Genomic DNA, 12,601 nt, shown 5'->3' with positions numbered 1-12,601 from the left:
GGAATGGTTTCCTTTTTAATTTCTTTTAATTTTATTTGTACCCAACATTGCTCTTAACTTTACGTTAGCTTTTTTGCATAGCTTCCTGCGTTCTTTTATATTATGGCAAGCTTCGTTAGATGTACATGATTTCTCAAAAGGATCAAAAATACTTGGTGAATACTTAAGAATGGGGGGGGGGGGTCATGCTCGGGCAAAGTTAGATCGATTTCTTGCCGATGTTTTTTCTTGCAATAATGCCTTATCTCGACAAGTTTTCTCAGTAAATTACCGCAAATATTTTGTATCGCGTATGTTTTCTCAATAAAAGATTGATTTTCATTCGGCAGTATTTTCTGAATGCTCCGGGGAACATGGTGATCCAGTTTGTAGAGCACTGGACTACTGATCGGAGGGTCCAGGTTTGATTCAGGGTGACACCTCTAGGCACGCTTCTCTTCACTAAGCCGTGTGAATTTTCGGGTGTTAGATCTTCCTGTGAAACCATAGGCGGCACAGGGATAGCAACTGTCCCCTACCCTGATGGGTAGGTGTGTACATGTCACACACAGTTGGTTTTAGTGTCAGGTAAGCTCTACTCTCACCTCTAAACCTACCTTCGGGTGGTTAACCGAAGTTTTTCATTGAATACTTTATCTCTGACTGCGTTATACGTGCGAAATAATGCGCGTATTTTCATTTGAAAGGGTTCAACTCTTAGGCATAATTCCTCTTCCACATGATCAGAGCACCTTCAGGTTTACTTCAAAACATTAGTAAGAATGTCAATTTGTAATTTAATTAACGCAATCCTATCTTTTTTATTGTTAGTTATAACTGACACCGACTCATTTCTAACTCTGGAGTATTAATACCTTTAATTATTCAAACATTTACGTAAATGAACGACAGATTCTGTCTTAAAAATAAGTAGAATGATTTTTTGCCACCAATGCAGATGGTCGGAGTGGGGTAACGCGTGGTGTATAAGGTAATGGGAAATCTTGAGAAAGCAACGCGACCCATGTCAGTTAACTGTAGGCATTTACACTGTGCAAATTGCTGCTGGACTGGATCACATTTCAACGTTCACGTCGCGAACTCATGATGCCAATTTCCATGGAGCAATGATATGCGATCAAACTGTGCATAAAGCTTGGAAAATTAGGCTTGAAGACCATGATAATGGTAAAGGATGCTTTTAGAGATGGAGAAAAGTCCCGAGTGATGGTTTTCTGCTTGCCAGGGATGTTTCGGGAAGGCAACGAGGAGGTTGACGATGAGGAATACTGTGGAATCCATCAACTAAACAGTTTGATGAATATAGTATGTGCAAAAGGTGAGATACATGCTCAATTCTGCTTGACCCCCGAGTGTCAGGATGTTAGCAGAGGAGTGCAATATTCAGAAAACCCCAGTGCACTGCATACTTACGGAAGATTTAATAATGAGAAAGGCGTACCAAGATGGTCCCCAAGGTGCTATCAGAAGACTGCTTTGTGTGGCAATCTTGCCTTGGACCTCTTTGACCACAGTGAAAGTGACCCGAAGTGTTTAGATTAGGTGGTTACTTGGTGACGAGAAATAGGTCTTTGAGTACGACCCAATTGTAACTACTTTGATTTACATTTTGGACCTCTGAATTATGCCAAAGAGGCTATGACGAGGTGCCTGAACGAGGGTCCTGTTGATGCCTTACAGGAAGTATACCAAAACTTATGGAGGAAAAGGCATTGGTCTGTCATTACAAAAGGGTGCTCTTATGAAGAATTTTAGCAATTTAAGCAAATCTCTTGCGTAAATTTTAATCGAGTTTCTTTGGAAAAATTTTGAAAATGGATTATTATCTCCATCGTGCCACGGTTGAAGAGTTCATGTAAATAAAATCAGAGAGAAAAAGTGTAGAACAGATAATTAAAAATGTAATTTTTTCCACGAAAGATGAACGATCAGAATAACTTTATCCACGTGCTAAGGGGAAATTAGTTTTCTTTTTTCATTTTTAGTAGCCTAGTATGTTGTCATTACGTCATGCGTAACGATCTGGGGCAAATATATAGCGTCTAAGTCCGAGGAAACTACGCCAAAACCTACGTAATACTCCAAGTGATTTGTTAATAATGACTGCATTTTAAAACTGAGCATGCCGCACGATATTACGTAGTGTATAAACGTGTATATATACACTGCCATAGGGGAAAGTGCATGAAACAGATTGACAGCCTTTGTTTTTGATTGAATAGCTATTTTCTTAAAAGGATGTTATATGACTATTGAAACTCGAAAAACGCCATTAATACCTACTTACGTTTTAGACGTGAACGGATAAATACACATATTTCTATTTCGGTCATGGCGAATATCTTTCCGTCGAAATTGATAGGAACGGATCGGACAAATTGGCATTTTTTCAGATCCTCACGCCAAATAAGCGTGAATATTTGCACGTTTAGTTTGACTCCAGGTAACTTGCGAATCACATATGTGTTCCCTATTCATGAAATGACACGACAAGCACGCAATACCGAAATCAAGAGTTTAAAATTACAATTGGCTAGCACCTTGAAAGTAAGAATGAAAAATATGTATTCAAAGAAAAGCCTCTTCATAGGTTATATTACCTCTCTGTGTAAGATTGCGCAACGATGGCTTAAGATTCAATTTGGATGTGATTTTAAACATGGTAAAAGATATTTGGGAGGTCAGGATTTTCTGAAACTCTCTGCAAGAATCATGTTGAATTAACCATATTTTATAGTCCTGTTATATTTTTAACAGGCTCGAATGATAAGCAAAAGAAATTAAGTTTTAAAAATGAGCTCATTGCATTAGGTAATATGATTGCGCTGAATACAAATTAGGAAACCCTAACTTTATCGCAAAGCAAGTCGTAATTTTGTTCAAGTGTGATAGCTAGATTCATGTTCTTAATTTAATTAGACACACTTGACCGAATTGCGCAGTCTAACGTTATTTTCTAAGAGAAGTATTACATAATGAAGGGTTGAACTTTAATTTATCAAAGGATACGTTATCTTTTGAAGATCGCTTTACTCTTCCAAGCTTCCCCACTCCTACAAGGTGCCCTGCAAGCCACGGCTAGATTATGTGGCAGGAGAGGATTCCACACGAGGCACAAACAAATAGAATCTAGGTTTGTCGACTCTTTGGTTGCAATTGACCCGTTCCATTTTATAACATCATTATTTTAGAATTAGTATGCGTTGAATGATAACTTTTATTGATTTTTTTAAATATATAAGTTATGCATGAATTATATTTTTTTTATTCAAATGCCTTTATGAGAGGAACACGCATGTGTGTAAAAAAAGAAATTTGATCTATTCCGGATAAACCTTATTTTTATAGGAATACTGATCCATCCAATGATCGGTAGTTTTGTGCTCGCTTCCTGTCTCAAAACTATAATTTTCGTAAGATACCCGCCGTCCAGTTTCGCCCTGGTTTTTAACCAAAGTGAGCTCAGACGACATCCCAATTAAATAATCAAAGGTCAATCGATGATCTAACGGGAAATTCCGTATATAATCGAGAAGGTTGTGGCTCGCTTAGAACTTTTCCACCACTCCCTTTCCCTCTCTCGCCTTCGCAAGTGCCCCATCTGTGCAAGCCCTCCTTCCCACCATTACCCTCTCTTCTCGGTTTCTGTGAGCATGACCTATTTTTTGGAGTCTGCAGCATAAAGTCGATTCCTTTGGTTTAGTCTCGGATTCCTCCCTCCCATAAACTCTCCCCACGATAATGTTTTTTTTTCTTTCATTTTTTAAGACAAGAGCCATCGCTCAAATCTGGAAGGCTTCCAAGTTACGCCTCCCAACGAGAAAAAAATGAAAGAGCTGGCCGCCGGGGTGTTTGACCCCGCGGAATCAGGTCTCGGGGGGAAAGCGTTTTCAGGCGATCAAACGTAATTTTAATGAGTTGTGCGTTTCTCTATTGACAAACGAATGAGTGTCCATCCCAGGGCATTGGTGCCGGAGTGAAAATTTGTGCTCAATCACAGAGTTCTCTATCGCCCCACCCCCTCAATCGGTAGAAAATATTAAGCTCATTAAAGTAGCCTCAAGGTACTCGGTGATTACTCTAAAATCGGCATTGCGGACAAAGTTCAACGCATCAATGCTGAGAGGTCGGGTTGGACTCCGTTTTGTCTTCCATTGGAGACATCTACCACAGAGTTCATGGGTGTAACCTTCCGTTGTATCAGAGGTAGCAATATATGTGACAGAATATTCGGATTTGAGCCAAATATATTTCCGGAGTTTGCCAGCCATCGTGTATCTTTAAGCGTAGTCTTAATCCTCTTTTCCTCGACGGAAACCTCTCGTTGTAATAACCAATATTTCATAAATGAATTACTTCGAAAGGGGCCTGGTAGAGCGTTCGATTAACTATCCGAGGGCTTGACCTCGATTCCCGGTTACTTTAGACATACCCAGCTCCTTCACCCAAAGTGTGTAATTTTTCGGATATAAAATATTCCCAGAAAAACAGCCGTTGGCGCAGGGAAAGGAACTTCATTCCAAATACCTTGAATGTGCGAATTCACACGCTGTATATAAGCGTTTAGTTCATGCCGAGCACTACGCTCATCTATCAAACCAACCTTCAGACTGAGTTCTGCGGTTTATCACTTTGTTGGTATGTGGGATTTCCCAGTATTTTAGCGGTGCCATTCAGCAGAAATATGCAGTCGCGGAAACATCAAATTAATCGTAGAGGATTCCTCAGATATTTCTATTGCGAGCGCAAGGCGGAAATTTCCATAGTAACCCGCGTCGATGAAACCGTAACACGACATACTACCAACACACCGTCACTGCTCCCTGAGCCCCTGAGAGAGGCACGCTTCCTGGATATGTGTTCGAGCGCGGGGAAAACCCTACGACTGAATATTATTGATAGGGCGGTGGTTCAACTGCATGAGAGAGCGTTTTCCAAACCGAATCGATGATGTTTACTCGCGGAGGTAATCTTATTTGCAGGAAGGTCTCGTGAACGTGTCCGAGCAATCGAACCTTTCTCCCCACCCCCCCTCCGCTCATCCGACAAGCTCGACTTCCTCCACCAGATCGCGTGACCGCCGCTGCAGGCCACCGGGCCGCGTCAGAAGGGGCGAGGGGAGATCCATGGGTGGAGAGGGAATGGGGGAGGAAAGGGAACCGATACCGGTCACGGCGCAGGGCTCCCGAAACGTCGTCGTCACTCACTACTGCAGCGACCCCCGAAACGTTTTCGCCCCGAGTGGTGATCACGTGATTGTCCCGCGGATAGAAGTGCCCGAGTGCGGTAGTCCGCCCCGCGGAAAGCGCTCGCCTTGCCCGCTCTCCATCATCCCGACAACTCTCCCTCCGACCCTTCCGGCCGCCTTTCCCCCCCCATTTCCATCCCCCGGCCGCCCACCAACCCGCGTAATCCGCCTCCTCACTCGCTCCCCGATCGCTCCGAAAAATCTCCCTCACAGCTGAGTCGAGTCCATTACGATAGATCGATAAGCTCAACACCCCGTCTCACCCAAGTGAGCTGGCGTCTTCGCCAGGGCGGGCGAGTGGTGTTTCCCTCGGCCCCAAATCCCGGGTGAGTTCTTAAGTGCGCGATGCGAAGGGTGTGATGATCGCTATTCATGAGCTCGATGTGCAGCATGAACGTTTTACGAATGCGGAGTTTCGTTTTTTTTCATTTGCTTTTAGCACTACTTATCCTCCTCGCTATCAGTCATTATGTGACCTATGATGCTTGATGCTTCACCCTCGTTATGGACTTGATTTTTCGTTTATCAGATCTTTCTGGGAGATCGCGAAAGGCGCAGGGAAAAGAGCTATTCCTTCCTTTAGGTTTGGATTTTAGATGCGGTATGGCTTAGTACGAGGGGAGCCCTTATCTAGCAAACCAAAATTCAGGTTGATTATTATAGTATTCTCCTTACTATCTGCGATAACATATTGAGAGGTATTACGGGCGGAATGGTGGTGTAAATTAGGCGCATAAGAAAGTACCAGTGAATTAAACGTTTAGCATCAGACTTTTATTCTATACGTCCAATTTTATTTGCTGTAATGTGTCTTCTGGACAGTTCTCACCCACGTAGTCCGCCAATGAATTTCACCTGCATTAGGGCTTTAGGCTTCGACTAATTAAATGATTATATGTATAATACATATATATATATATATATATATATATATATATACGTAAGTATATATACACTCAGTATAGCGCGAAATATCTATAATTATATGTGTGTACATATGCATATATATATATATGCACATGAATATATTATGTATATATATGTATATATATATGTATATATATATATATATATATATATATATATATATATATATATATATATATATATATATATATATATATATATATATAAGCTTTTGACGATAAGTCAGTCGGGATGTCGATCGATTAATTAGAATTTGACGCCATCAGGGAAATCAAGGTTATCGTAATAGATAAAATTATTAAGATTATTTGAAAGACGGAGATATATGTCCACCCCCTGGATTGTTCCAGTGACTTTGTACCGCACTTGAAGTGGTCTCTGCCCAAGAAGGACTTGACATATCAATGAAATATTATGGTTAGATCCAAAATCGTTAATTGGAAAACTAGTTACCTCTCATATGGGAATGTTTTAGTCTTCACTTGTGGAATGTCTCCATGTTACAAGGAAGGCAAAAAAACACTGCAAATCCGCGATCCAAGCTTTATTAACGCTAGACTATGGTTTCTGTCTGCCGTGCATTATCATCAGATGGTGATGCTGCGTGGCAGTGAGACCTTGGCCGCTTAATAATAAAATGTCAAAAATGAAGTGTTTTTGACCCTCCTTGCAATAGTTAACTGCCCTTCCGATTTGAAATCGTTTGGTATGAATAACATAGTTTAGCATTTGACGTTTTTATGCAACCTTTTTAATTATAAAATAGTATTGGAGGTCGCTCAATCATGACGTCGGCTGATAGGTCAGGACTTCATGTGGCTTTGACCATTCTGATTTAAACATTTTTAGGAGGATAGTGCATTCCTGAAGAACGAACATCTCCATTGCATGCATAATCATTTTGTTACTTAAGAACTCTCCACAAAAGAAGAATACCATTTCAGTGGCCTTTGGGAAGATGAATCGGTGTTTTAGATGCATCATTCGCATTTCAATTGGGAATTGTCGGAAATATTCAATTACTGTCGCCACGTAGACAGAAAGATATTCGTTCGAACATTTAAATCCACCGACGTAAGCGTGGATGGCACGAGTTCCGCCAGACGCAATTTCGCTCGTCGCTTGGCGATTTGCCGAGCAGCAAATAAATTTGAGTCCTTACGCGTGGGAGATTTCTCGTCTACTACATCCCAGCCGTGACTCGTAAGACTGAGGCCTCAACTGACACGGGTCACTTCCGGTCTCCCAAGGCGGATCATCCAGAGGCATCAACCTGTGATGGGGCGCAATGGAACGTACGTGCCTGGGTGTCCCGTCGTACGTTTGTGACAGAGAAGGGGGGGAGAGAGGGTATTTGGTAGGGCAGTGGCAAATGGGATAGGGAGAGAGTTAGGCGAGCGAGTCACTCAGCGAGGAGGGAGAGAGAGAGAGAGAAAGAGTGGCGGGGGGAGAGATCTCTCTTAAGGTCACGCATGGGGCCTCACGGAGGCATAGTAACCCGATTGTAGTTGTCCTGCGTACGGCAGCGATCCTCCTCGCCCCTGTGCGCAGGTACCCCACGGTGGAGGGAGGTGTTGTGGCGGGACGTGGGGCGGGGCGGGGGAAACCCAGGGTTCCTCCCCGCTTTGCAGTGCGCCAATCCCTCGTGGTGCCGGATAACCTGCCTCAGCCCCTTAGCCCTCCCAACCTCCACCCACTCACCACGTGCCTCCACCACCCCGCTCTTCCCCACCCCTCAGCGCCCCCCCTACCCCCGCTCTCCTTCCGAGTGGAGGACATTGACCCCGAAAAACGTCACCCCTTCCTTCCCCTCCAGCTCAGCATCCCCCGATCTGCCATGGCAACCCCTTAACCGAGCCCAGCGTGAGAGCATCCCTGTCTCTCTCTGTATATCTATCTCCAAGTGTGTACGTACGTATACATACATAATACAAGTTACGCATACGCATATAACGCACATGCTGAAGAGATCACTTGAGGAGGTAGCTGGAATAGGGACTCGGTAGAGATGAGAAGGAATGAAATTTCGGGAGTTTAACTTCTCTTCTTCTCTAGAGTGACTCTCTCAAATCTACAGATGTGAAACATGCCGAAAAACATAGGTATACAGAGTCAAACGACGTGCAGCGTTTTTATGAATTTTTGATGAGCCCGACCAACGCCAAAAGTGGACTACTCTGACATTTATGAGCGTGGCTGGGACCAACGAAAAAACAGTAGCTCCTTTTATTGTAACTGATTGCATCGGGGCTGTTTTTCAATATATCTTCACGTGTGGTGTTTCATATATCGTTCTTATTGTATTTATGGTTATATGTGTATATATATATATATATATATATAGGGACTATTTATATTATATATATACATATACATATATATATATATATATATATATATATATATATATATATATATATAGGGACTATTTATATTATATATATATACATATATATGTCGATGGCTCAATTGAGCATTGACCCGGTAAGGCGAAAGATCTGTGGTTCAAATCCCTCTCGAGGAAATATTTTTGCACATGTGATCTACTAGATTCCGTTTTCCCAACCTCTCCTGTGTTTGTCGTTTATGTGTGTTCCTAACCACACACTCAAACATTCATATTATAATACATATATATATATATATATATATATATATACACACATATATATATATATATATATATATATATATATATATATATATATATATACATACACACACACACACACACATTCCCAAACGAATTAACGTCAGAGGGCGAGTAAGGTTATTGGACTAGATTCCACCAGTTCACTCACGCTATGCTCCTCTCGGCCTAACCTAAGCGAATCAAGTTTGTTCATTTGTTTCCTTTCAAACCCCGTGGATTTCCCTTTCTCAACCTCTTCCTTCCCCTACCCCCACAGTCGCCCCGCGCCCCTCCTCAGCACCCACCCTCCGCCTCCCTCCCCGACGCACTGGTTCTCGCGACGCCGCCGGTCTCTCGTCCGTGCATTCGCCTCCGGCTCGGCCACCAGAACCGAAAGTGGATTCCATAGGTCATGCGATCCCTATTTCCTCTCTCTCTCTGTCCGCATCCCACCTCTCCCCACCCGCTAATGACCTCACGCGTCCATCAACTTAATTGTGCCAATTCCCCGTCTCCACTGCATGGTACACACCCCAACCCTGAATATAGAACCCCCCCGGGTCTCCTCCGCACTCATCTACCGACGCACTCTGCAATGGTGTGTTGGGAATTTTGATCCTGAAAGGCTGCACGAGTCTTTGTTGAATGAACCATTAATTTAATCGGTGATCATTGTCATTAGGTATGCTGTTTTATTTTTGGGTAGTTTGAATTATCATACGTGATAATCGAAATCATGTGCATTGTTAGATTTTGATATAATTTGCATGTAGAGATCATTCTTGGTGCTATATTGAATCATCATGATGAATGTATGAACAGAGTCAAATCGTGAATATAATAGAATTACTGTAATAATGAATTTTATCTGCGAAAATGATACAGTACTTCGGCCGATTCGGCGATCAATTTTCCCGAAACTTTTCGTTTTGGCATCAAATTTCAATGTACTATGGTAGTCTTAAAATAATTTTCTTTGCATCGGCACTCAAGTCAGACGATTAGTATTTTTCGCATCTAGTAGTTTATAAGCCTTACGGGTAATAGTTTGGAGAGTGGCGCCCGTGATGGCACAGATTGGCGGATGGGTGATAGGGTGGTTTTTGGGAGGGAGGGGTAAGAGGATTGGGGAAGGTTTAATTCGAATCTCTATCCAGTGTCGACGGGGGATTTTGGAGGGGTTGGGCAGGAAGGTCCCGGAAAGGGGACGTCGCATTTGTGGTTTTCGTGTTTGGCGATGTCGAAACCTGAACTCTCTTCGTTGTTTTTTTTCTCTGGGGGTTTTTTTGTGTGTGTGTGTGTGAAGAGGCGGGAGGGGGGGGGGGGTGGTTTGTTGGTGTGGTGAGCGCCGGTGAGCGGAGATTTGGATCGATCGTATTTTGTTTTGCCCGCAGTGGTGGTGTGGTGTTCGCTCCCTCTCGACAGCGGGATTGCTCCCTCGCTCTCTGGTGATTGTTCTCCGTCGGCGCGCGTCGCCATCGAAATCCGACAATTCCGGGAAAATTTATTGCATATCGCCTCCCAACCTCGCAATCCTCCGGGACTTCTCCGGGAAGACGGGGAGGAGGTCACGCGTGGGGGGGGGGTGGAGATTGGAGGACTTTTTTTCCAGGAAATCCAAACCACACATGCCCGCCACATTAAATTAATGAAATGAAAGAAATGTTCTACGATGGAGGTTTGATGCAATTCCTCGTCGCATATTGCCGTTCTCCGGGTCTCAATTGAACGAATTACTTAATTACCGCGAGAACTGTTTTGAAATATCAATCGCCCTACCGCTTCTGTTATCATAGTTTATTTCGGTTTCATATCCTCACTTTGACACATCGGATATTTTTTTGCGAAAGGGATTGAATCATTGTGTGCGTGTGTAATTCACGCAGAACTCATAAAATCTGCTCTTATTGTCTCTAGCAATATGATCAGCGAATGTGGTTGATTCGCTGCGTTTCCGAGAATAACTCAAGAAATAAAAATTTCATCCTTAAATCACAGTCCGATTTCAACAGCATGATAATTTGTGACTTTTTAAATCGTTTTTTCTCTTGAGAATATACCTGCGACTGAGAATAACAGTTCACTGCGAAACAAACGTGAAGGAATTAGCATAACGGTAGGTTGTGAATCCTATTCCTCTAAAATCTAACGATGAAAAACTACGAACCATAAATATTTTTTTTTGTTTTTTCATTTCAGTGGAAATAATTTTCTCAAATGCTATATCATGGTTCAATTAATTCAAAGCTTTCTTCTGTGAAATATTATTGTAATTCATTCAGAGCAGCCTGTCTCAATGTTTTTTTTGAGCGGATATGACCATTTAGCCGTAGAGATAGAGGTTTTCCCGAGAAATCATTAAAGTTTCAGAATTGCAGCCCGGGAAAATTATGTATTAGCAACCAGTTCACCTCAGAAAACAATATAACTTTCTTCTTTTAAATAAAAACCTTCAGAAAGTGAAAACAGTCGAGTATCGCATGGCGCAATGGTGCGTTTCGTTGCTCAAACCGGTTCATTACCTCGGATGACGTAGTCCATGAGGGTTAAATCTAGGAAAAATCGCTTTGTTTTTATCAGCATTAAATCCATGAAACAGGCTAACTATTACCGTATAATCTTCTCACTGATTACTAAATAGGCCATCAAGCTATCACCGTCAGATGTCGTGAGCAGATCGTAACTTCGTCGACAATCGTTACACTAATGCTCAACTCACGTCAATAAAGTGAGGTTCAGTGCAATTTCAGTGAGGTTCAGTCAATTACCCTGCTTCTTTTAATCTTGCCGATTCCGATTCTGTTCGTAATTGAATCAACTGCTTAATCTCTCCACACTCACTTATGCCTCAATTTAAAGCTCGGAAGATTAAAATCAATGGCGTGAACTGGCTTTGCAACTTGAAGAACGTGCAAAGAAACTTGTTCGCAAGCAGTCTGTACGTTTCCACGGGGAAATTATTATACTTGGGAACTTTCACGGGGTTGCTAGAGTCAAGGAAAAGTTAAATTCGTCTCGTTATCCTCACCCACTGGCAGATTCCCACAGAACCCTCGCAGAATAGCTAATTTCTGGCACCGCTCGTTATACGCAATGGATATCGTGAATTTCATCATCAGTGAGAGAGGATATAACGAGGAAACGGCGTGCAGGTAATTCGTGACTACCTTCCCACCACTAACTAACTGGTTCCTCAGAACGTGAGAACGACTCCGGGGCCCTATTTACACTCTTCAAATCCCGTTAAAAGAAAAACATTAACAAAACGGTCCACCTCCGTGTCAAAAATGATGATATCACTCGTGCGCAACGCGTCAGAAAAAGAAACGACAAACATCACAACTCCCTGCATTTCACCCCCAACGAGACGCGCTTGCGGAGATTATCGAGTTGGGGGGAGGGGGAGTCGGTCCCCCAGGGGGGGGGGCGAGGAGTTGGTAGAAGGGGGCCCGGCGCATAGGGGCGCACCTGCATTAAAAAAGGAGGACACCTAAAACACGTAAACTGGGCGTGGGGGGGACTCATGGATGCGACTCCGTCCGCCGGGATCTCTCCCGCGGCCGACGGAGGCGTCGTCGGCCGAACGCGGCGTCGTCCTCGCCCGGCGGAGAGGGAGAAGCCGAGGCTTTAATCCTGGGGGAATCGATATACCACATACATGCATCGCATTCGTACGCACGTTCACTTCCACGCGGGAAGGATAGCGACGGTAAGGGATACGATTGAGATGTGGTGGGCTAAACAAGTCTGTCGACCATCGAGGGGGGATTAGAATAGGAAAATCGACGGGAATT

The 12,601-nt window shown here is 43.1% G+C and overlaps 1 protein-coding gene across 3 annotated transcripts in view; it reads right to left on the bottom strand.

Annotated features, from left to right (window-relative positions):
* The window catches only part of LOC139690995 (uncharacterized), an 80,901-nt gene that overhangs the window by 68,130 nt on the left and 170 nt on the right, over positions 1-12,601 (bottom strand). The window lies entirely within an intron of this gene.

This window comes from Hetaerina americana, unplaced genomic scaffold, assembly GCF_022747635.1.
Source record: "Hetaerina americana unplaced genomic scaffold, ioHetAmer1.1.p SCAF_3, whole genome shotgun sequence".
Classification (NCBI taxonomy): domain Eukaryota; kingdom Metazoa; phylum Arthropoda; class Insecta; order Odonata; family Calopterygidae; genus Hetaerina; species Hetaerina americana.
The sequence above is the reverse complement of the archived record's forward strand: the minus strand, read 5'-3'. Positions and strand labels throughout refer to the sequence as shown.